The 7,374-nt window shown below is 39.1% G+C and overlaps 2 pseudogenes; both read right to left on the reverse strand.

Moving 5' to 3' along the window:
- Nucleotides 1-1,059, reverse strand: part of LOC102494557 (nucleolar protein 12 pseudogene) — an 8,200-nt pseudogene extending 7,141 nt beyond the window's left edge.
- Nucleotides 1,060-6,562: 5,503 nt separating this feature from the next.
- Nucleotides 6,563-7,374, reverse strand: part of LOC102494971 (protein zwilch homolog) — a 5,313-nt pseudogene continuing 4,501 nt past the window's right edge.

Here is a 7,374-nt window from a genome sequence, read left to right on the forward strand (position 1 = left end):
GAAAGCAAGAAATCACCCCCCCGGGGGGATGGCCACGCCACAATCCCTTCTCCTCCATTCTCCTCTCGGGATCTTGGGCACGTGTGCACACACGCCCAGCGTGAGTTTTAAGCCACCGGGTCCAGGACGCGAACCACGGTCGACTACATGGGAGTCCAGCGACATAACCATTACGCTAACTGCTGGTCCCGGTTTCTCATATTTCTTATGCCTCTGTGATGGTTTCTAGTAATCTTGTGATTCATAAATGTCTTCCTAAGTTCTTTGAGTTAATTTTGAGCATTTTAAGGCGTGTGGGATAGGTGATTGGCAATCTCTTTGCTGCTCTACCTCCCTGATTCTCACCAGCAACCTTCATTGTTGTCCCTGGACTTGGATAATTCAAAGTCCTCCCAGTTTCTAGAGAATAGGTGTGTCTTGGACTAAACTGCTGAACTTTAAGTGGAAAAGACAGAAGGGATGGTGTGATGCATGTTGCAAACTTCAGAAATTCTGTAGACTTAGAATTCAGAGGTGTGTGCTAGATCTCTCTCTTTCTCTCTCTCAAAAAAAAAGGAAAAAAGAAAGAAAGGAAGGAAGGAAGGAAGGAAGGAAGGAAGGAAGGAAGGAAGGAAGGAAGAAAATAAAAAAAAAAAGAGCCATGGACTCTCTGCACCTGCACCTCAGTTTCCCTTGAACTCCTGAGAGTTCAAAGGTGAGTTGGGGAGGAGATAAGCCAGGGGTCTCTGCAGCACAGCTTTTCTGCCACAAAGGGCCAGCATTATGACAAGGTCCGTCACTGGAACAGGTGTCCCTTCCTATTCTATTTCTTAAACTCTCTCCCCTTCTTACTCTTGCTGTCTTACTTTCTCTATATTAGTTATGTTGGGAGCTACCTTGTTTCCATCCTGTCCCTGTCTAACTCATGGTCCTCATTTTAGTGTCATCATCCTTATATGTATGACCACATTGCTCTACATCATTTTCTTCTAAATTTGTGTGTTCTAGAATTTCTGTCTTTTCTGTTTGTCTTTCAATTTCTCTTTGATCCTTGGTCTCTTTCTGTTCTACTGCCCCCATTATTCATGTCCCTATTTATTTTACCTTTGGCTGTCTCCTAGGTCTTATCTTTATACTTGTGTTGCTGTATCTAAGTGTCCCTGTTCCCTACCTAAATTTTTCTATCTTTATCTTTTTGTTCAGTCTCTGTATCTCTGTCTCTTCATCTTCCTACCCTCAACATTTACATCCTGTGTCTATTTCTGTCTTTTTATTGTGTTCCCCCATGTTGTTTTTCTTGCCCCTTCTTGATTCTCTCACTTTATTTTTCTATTTCCATTACTATGTCACTATCTCTCTTGGGTCATTCTCTTGGGCCCGTTTCTTGTCCCCATCTCTGTCCCTGAGTGTTTCGTTGCAAACTGGTCTCCAGTCTCCCATGTCCCTCTGTTTCTGTCTCTCTGTCATTGACATAGTGGTCAAGAGTGTGGTCTCTGGTGCTAGACTGTTTGATTTCAACACAAGCTGTGCCACTGATTTGTTGTGCTTCAGTGTCCTCATCTGTAAAATAAGACTGATAACAATACATATGCTTCATAGTGTTACTGTGAGTATTAAATGAGATAATACATGTTAATACATGTATAGCTCATAGAATGATGCCTGAGACAGAACAAAAGTTCAAAAATGTTAGCTTTGACATCATCATCATCTTCCTCCACATTATTATCACCGTCTCTATTTCCTTCTTTATCTATCTAATCCCAGTCACTCCATCTTAAGGGTGCATACACTTACCAGAGAGTGAGAGAGAGAGAGGGAGAGGGAGAAAGTATCTCATGCAATGTGGGATGGTCATGCAACAATACCTTCTCCTTTTCTTTTTTTTTAATGATAGAGAGTGCATGCACCTACCAGAGAGAGACAGTGAGTGAGAGTGAGAGTGAGAGGGAGAGTGAGAGGGAGAGGGAGAGGGAGAATGAGTCCAAGAGTGAGAGAGAGAGGAAAAAGCACCCCTTATAGAGAATGATCATGCCACAATCTCTTCTCCTCCATCTCTCCCTCCTTTAGGGATTTTGGGCACACATGCACATGTGCTTGGTATGTTCTCAAGCTCCTAGGTCTGGGACACCAACTGAGTGGTCAACCATGTGGGATCTGGCTGCCTTAACTGCCAGGCAACAGAACTGGCCCTCTTCTTCATTTCTCCATCCTGTCAGGATTTGGGTCACACACATACATGTGCCTGGTATGTTTTTCAAGTTGCTGTGAATGGGACTCGAACTGCATGGTTGACCACATGAGATCCAGCTCTCTTAACCACCAGGCCATGGGGCCAGCCCTGCCTTACTTTTTAAAGTTTATTTATTTTCTCATTCTGAAATACAGCCTACACACTTGCTTGTGTGCAAGTATGTACTCCCAACAGCGTCCCAATGCCAGGATCCACTTCCAGCTTCAGCAAGCTCCAGATCATGAGCACGCATGACTCCGGAATGTTCACAGAAGTCTCTGGATGTGTAGCCCAAACCTTCTTATTTGTAGAGTGTTGTAGAGCCTTGTAGAGTATTACATTTCTGCTGTGCCACCATCTGGCCCTTCTGCCCTCATTTTAAATGTAGTTGCTTCTATGGCTCCAATCTCTGTGTCTTTGACCCCTTTCCCCTTGATTGCTCCCTACATTCCTGGCTCATGTTGGCAAGTCCTTCTTTCTCCACCTTACTTACTTCATCTGTGTATATCTCTCTGTCTCCATACTTCTATTTCTCCATTTTTGACTGTTTCCACTTTTCAAACCCTATTTCTTGGTCTCTGTCTCTTTATCTCTCTGTATTCATTTATCTGTTCTTCTGTCCCCAAATCTATCTTTATTTATCTGTTTACTTTTTAAAAAATTTTATATTGTTTCTCTATCCCTATCTTTCTGTGTCTTCTTCTGGCCACTCTGGACAATTTAGATTGGAATTGGTCTGACAGATTGGTTTGGAGTTATAAAACGGATAAGGAGGAAAAAGTAGGCCTGGCAAGAGGTGAGTGGCAGGCTGTGGGATTTTACGGCTCTGCCAAAAACTACTAAAATATCCTGAAAGATGTGGCCTTTGAGGTCAAGGTTAGCGTAAAGAAAGACAAAGAATGCTACTTTTATTGGAAGGGCTAGGAAAGGGTATTTTTCTGAGTGAAATTCTATCCGGAAGCTGGAATCTAGAGCATTTCCTGTTGTAATGTTTCTTCCAGGTTTGGAGAGTCTGAACTTGCCACATAGCGAGTGAACTCCATATACTTCTACAGCAAAACACAGAGATGGGTACAGAATCTTCCATCCTTAGAGACCTAGACATGTGCACAGACAAAAAGATACATACAGAATTACAGAATCTCACAAATGCAGTTACTCAGAGACATGGAAAAGTATACAGAATGAACCACCAACTGGCAGAAATGCAGATATACACAGGAACATGGAGAGACCCACAGAATCACCCTCTCACAGTTCAGGGACTTGTGCAAACCAATACAGAAGAATAGCTACAATGAGAGTCATCCCCCAATTTTCTTTGAAAAATTATTCTCTTTCAGTCATATATTTTTGTATAAATAGAAGCACAACAGAGCATCATGTATACATGCACACAATTCACAGAAGTGTGAATAATGAAAGTCACAGAGATCCAAAGGCACAGAGAATCATATGTAGATGTTACTTTGCTGGAAGTGCAAAGGTAGCCAGACTGCCTCTGGCTCCCAAATGACAGGCATGCTGAAGTCCCCCTCTCTTTAAAGATACCATTGGGCACTCAAGCTAGAAACCTGATTGTTAAGAACTAGACAGGTTCAAATATGTAGAAACTCAAACAACTCAGGTCAAAGGGGAAACTCAAAATTGCTAAATTTCTAGAAAATTATGATGTAAACACTACATATCAGAATCTATGGATACAGCTAAAAGAAAATTTATAGCCTTAGAATACTTACACCAAAAACAAGGGCCAGTTTATGGACTGGTGGTTAAAGAGCTAGATTTCAATGACTAGCTACATGGTTTGAGTCCTAGACCTGATAGCTTGAAAAAACACATGAGGTGCATGTGTGTGCTCAAAAATCCCAAAAGGAGGAAGACATGAGGGAGGGAAGATTTCAGGGTGACCATGCCCTACAGGGGATGCTTTTTCTGTATCTCTGTCCCTCTGGCTAGCACACACATGCTCTGGCAAATTAAAAAAAAAAAAAAGAATAAGCATGAAACTCAAAATATTAGTGATAGAAAAAGAAAATAAATTTAAGGGGAGAAGAAGGAAAGAATTAACAAGTAAAAGAATTAGAAAACATCAGGGATGGCAGGTGGCATGGTGGTTAAGGGCACTAGACTCCCACATGACAGAACATGGTTTGAGTCCTGGATCTGGTGGCTTGCTTTCTCACTTTCTCTCTTTCTTCTCTCTCACTGTCCCTATCTGGTCAAATTAAAATAAATAAATAAAGTTAAATAAAATAATTCTTTAAAAATGTTAAAAATCTAGGTAACTGTTGGATTAACAAATAAATGAGAATATTAGGTGAAAAAGAAATACAAGCTATTAGACAACATAATAAAGAAACAAAAAAGGAGAAAGCACAAATACACAAAATAAGAAATGAAAACTTGGACATAATTATAGTGAGAACCTTTTATTTTTACTTTTATTATTTAAAAAATATGTTCAGAAATTAAATGTGCTTGCCAGAGAGAGAGACAGAGAAAGAAAGTACCCCATGGGTCGTGGTCATGCTGCAATCCCTTCTCTTCTATTTCTCCATTTCTCCTTCCTATCAGGCTTTTGGGCATGCATGCACACATGGCAGGCATGTTTTTCTTTTTCTTTTAAAAATTTTTTTCTTTTTCCCACTTTATTTAAATTTTGACATATTTGATAATTTAGAAAACAGTGACAAGTCATCTGAATTTAAGGTACAAAAAAGCGCAATTCAAATGGATTTTTAAAAATTGTTTTTACATTATATAGAGCTGTAGAAATTAGCAATAAAATTACTCCTATGATACTACGTTGACTTTTTTTTTCAACTATGAAACATTAAACTTTATATAGTGATTGAATTAGAAAGAGCTATATAATACCAACCAAAAAAGTCATTCTCAAATCAACTGTTTTTAACTTGTCTGTTCTTGGGAGGTATAATTTCCTACTTCCCACTATTTCTTTTTTTATTATTTTTATTTTTATTATGATCATAATCTTCTTTATGTTACATTGGATTACATATAACTTTACATTATATTACATTGCTTTTTCAAAAGGGAATGCCATGCATGTCAGTCAATACAGAAAAATTAATCTCCCCGCTTCATCATTCAATAACTTTTCTATGTTTTTCCCAATCATGATTATTATTATTCTAATTATTTTTTAAAACAGCAAGTCACTATTTCTCATTTTGCTTGTAAAAAGACTTTACCCATCATGAAATACTTCTCAGACCAATCCAGTTGAGAATACAATACATGTCATCATGAACAGGTAATAAGCCATATCTGTTTCTCACTAACGTCCTGCCTCTCCATTGTTCTCTTGCTATCTTTCTCTATCCTCTTCTCTTCACTTCCCCATTCCACACTGTCCTATTGTCGTTAAGTACCTTCACTACTTTTATGTCCTCCAATTTTTCGCTACCATAGAGTGCGGATAGTCAGTCTATATTGAGTGGATACATACAATATCTTTCTTTCATAGCCTGGCTTACTTCACTCAGCAATATATCTGACCACTTTCTATCAAATGCCAGGATCTTGTTATTTTTTATGGCTGAGTAGTATTCCCTAAAAGTATATATACCACACTTTTCCAATCCATTCATCAGTTTGTGGACATTTAGGTTGGTTCCATGTCTTGGCAATTGTGAATAATGCTGCAATAAACATTGATGTGCAAGCACTTTTCTGACTGAGTGTTCTCCTGTCTTTCGGGTAAATACCCAGAAGTGGGATTGCTGGATCAAATGGCAGCTCTATTTGTAGATCTTTGAGGAACCTCCATATTATTCTCCACAGTGGTTGAACTAGTTTACATTCCTACCAACAGTGTAGGAGGGTTCCCTTTTCACCACATTCCCACCAACATTTATCACATTTAATTTGCCAGTTTCTCTTTAAATAATTAATAAGATTAGAAAATTTGATGATGCCATTTTTCAAGTTTTTGCAATATAGTTAAAGCTTTCAGAATGAAGCTGTGTTTGTTAAAATGATCACAATCTTGTTTACAGTGCCGGTTCTCTCTCTACTCTTTCAGAGCCTTTGCTAAGTCACATCCAAATAGTGACGGAGATCATGGTACCTATAGTCTGGACCCTCTACGTCCTCATTGATGCTGTTCTACTGACACACCTCCTGAGGTGGCAGGGCTGGCATGGAATCATCAAGTTCAGATCTTCAGTTTTCATAGAGAATCTTCAGGATTCTCTTCCTTTTTTCTGATTCAAAATTTTACTTACATACAAGTCTGTTTCAGGCTCTGCAATAATTAGCTATTTAGCTATTTATTTACTTATTCTGATTTGTGCTGTGTCCCACAGGACCCATTTGAGCACACTACTTGAAATGTACTTGGCTTCAGGTAGCCATGGTAGTAAAGGGTGTCCTTTCTTCCAGGCTACCATTGAGCGTTATTTCAAAAAAATCAGGTTTCTGATGGGTAAAGAGCTGGATTTCAATGACAGTGATTTTCCTCACTATGTCACTCAGTTGCCAAGCTGTTTTAACCTTTTTTTGATGACTATTTATCTCCACTCTCCATTTCTGTAGTTTCTCACTCTGATATTTTTTTAATTAATTAATTTATTTTTGTATATACATTCAATCACATTGTTTAGCTTACAATGTGAGCATTTCAATATGTGAACACTTCTCCCCAGTCCCATTGATCAAAATATCTTCAACTAATAACACCACACCTCCCCATCCCGTCAATGCTCTACCTCCATATCCCTTCTCCAAATGTCCTTTGTTAGGCCCCACTCCTCCACATACACCTCATCTGACATTCACATCCATCTCTTGTGTTTGTACAACCGTTAGTCAATCAGATTCAGTCATAGAGTGCAGACATTCGGTATATGTTAAGTGGTGACATACAATGTCTCTCCTTCAGAGCCTGGCTTGCTTCACTCAGCAGTAAATTTTCCATATTCTTCCACTTTCTGTCAAAAAACCAGGATTTTGTTGGTTTTTATGGCTGAGTAGTATTCCATAGAGTACATGTGCCACAGTTTTTCAATCCATTCCTCCATATGGGGGCATTTGGGTTGGTTCCATGACTTTGCAATCGTGAATAGTGCCACAATAAACACTGATGAGCAAGAACTTTTCCAGTGAAGAATTCTTCTGTCCTTTGGGTAGATACC

Source organism: Tupaia chinensis, unplaced genomic scaffold, assembly GCF_000334495.1.
Source record: "Tupaia chinensis unplaced genomic scaffold, TupChi_1.0 Scaffold000083_1, whole genome shotgun sequence".
Taxonomy (NCBI): domain Eukaryota; kingdom Metazoa; phylum Chordata; class Mammalia; order Scandentia; family Tupaiidae; genus Tupaia; species Tupaia belangeri.